Source organism: Pyxicephalus adspersus, chromosome 7 (genome assembly GCF_032062135.1).
Source record: "Pyxicephalus adspersus chromosome 7, UCB_Pads_2.0, whole genome shotgun sequence".
NCBI classification, from domain to species: domain Eukaryota; kingdom Metazoa; phylum Chordata; class Amphibia; order Anura; family Pyxicephalidae; genus Pyxicephalus; species Pyxicephalus adspersus.
In genome coordinates, this window is record NC_092864.1 from 66,687,367 (window position 1) to 66,689,261 (window position 1,895).

At 39.2% G+C, this 1,895-nt stretch overlaps 1 protein-coding gene across 1 annotated transcript in view; it reads left to right on the forward strand.

The window, feature by feature from the left end:
- The window catches only part of TBCCD1 (TBCC domain containing 1), a gene marked incomplete in the record, with an annotated part of 14,415 nt that extends 13,884 nt beyond the window's left edge, over nucleotides 1-531 (forward strand). The window contains 1 exon segment of the mRNA XM_072418832.1: nucleotides 215-531.
- Nucleotides 532-1,895: the final 1,364 nt, after the last annotated feature.

The window sequence follows — 1,895 nt, forward strand, 5'->3', positions numbered from 1 at the left end:
CCAAAATAACAAGAAATGTCATTGGATAGATTAATGAAATCCCATAGTATACAAAACTTTTAATAATCAATAACATGTTGAGCCACATTTAATGCAGATGCTCTGTTTAACACTGATGCCACAACCTAGAAATGTCTAATGTCTCTGCAACATGGGCTGTACTTGGCCTTTAGAGTGGATCAAGTTTGTGACTTTTTTTCTGTTCTTCTTTTAGGTCTTTGTGTTTCTGAAATGAGCTTCAGGATGAAATGTGAACATTTGAAACTTTTGAAGAATGGAGCACCAGACTACAATTTCTTATTCTTGTAGTTGAGGTTCCTGTTTTTACTTTTTCAGTAGAAGACGTATTTCAGACCATTTCACAATAAGTAAAAAAATTTACAAGCACTTCTCTTTGCACTTTTTGGAAATCAAATATTTATTTTAGATTTAATAACATTTGTACATATTTGGCAGGTTGTAAACATTTCAGTATATTATATTTTGCTGTTAAGTAAATATATATAATAATTAAACCTTTTATTATTGTTATTTGTGTTTATTGTTGTTTATCTGAAAATGGGAAAACCTACTAGAAGCTGATGAAATGCATGTCACAAGGAGGTAACTGTAGGTTAAATGCCCATGCAGGGCAGTCACAGATCTGCTTTCCAGCCCCATTACCCCTTCCCTACCCACTACAACGTGCTCATCTTTCAGAACCTGAAGTCTAATACTGATGTTAACTCTGTGTTGGTCAGAGCTTGAAGTTACACAGGGTTATTACCCTTCTCTCCTCCGATATTAGACTGGCATTTTGCCTTTCTGGGTGAAGGATGAGAAGGTCAGTCAGTCGCTCCCCTTCCACTAGGGAATTAGTAGACAGGGCTGTCCCTGCTGCATGTGAATCATGGCAGTACCTAGGAAAGCTTTAGGACTTCCCTCCTGCTAGAAAGTGATGTCTACCACTCTTTTTGGGGTTCCCTTTAGACCCTTCTGAGGTTCTGGACATTGTTTTATCCTTCCCTAAACTCAGCCTGTTTGCCTCATACACTGTGTGCAATCTCAGAACCCTCCCATGGCATTTTGAGGGAAGGGTAGGGCACATGGTGCATTGTTATTATGGGCAACTTTTTTTGCCAACTGCAGGTGGGTGTGGCCCATGATGGCACCAAACAATAATTTAGGCCATAGCTGTGTAGCCAGAAGCCACAGCTGCCATTTGTAATGTGTCCTTGTCCTTGGTCATCATAAGCTTTCATCTTCTGGTTCAGATGTGTGCTACTGCACAAGCATCAGGAGGCGGCATTCTGATATGGTTATGTATTTTACACTTACCTCTGTTTACCTCTCTAAACTTACTGTCAGCAGGTACAGAGAAGGACCAATGTAGATATGTAGTACACTTTTTGTTTGCTCACATCAGTATTACCAGTGGCTAGAAGGTTGTTCTGTAATGATTTCAGTAAATAGAACATATCCTCTGCATGTCAGTGCAGGAAAGGCCGGGTTTAATCTATCCACTGCCATTAGAGCTCAGCCTGGTCACCAAGCTTGAGTACATATCCTGGTTCCTGAGGAAAGATCTGCAGCCCCTGTAATTATGTCACATGGGCTAAGGTGAGGGATCACAAAATGAAGGGTTTTGGTATTAAAAAAAAATAAAAATAAAGTAGGGACACTATAGATCAGCAGATGGGGAGGTTTAAAGTACAGACTACCATTTAACTTTATTTACTATAAAATAATCACATATTAATAACAACATTTTGTTGCTTTGCAGCCTAAAAGCCTGTGTTTACTCTATGCAATGTATAACATCCAGGTAAAAGATATTAGCAGATTGCTGAAACTCAACCTGGATAAAACCGAACCCATCATCTCCCCCCTCACATTAGGAGTCTCCCCGATAAATT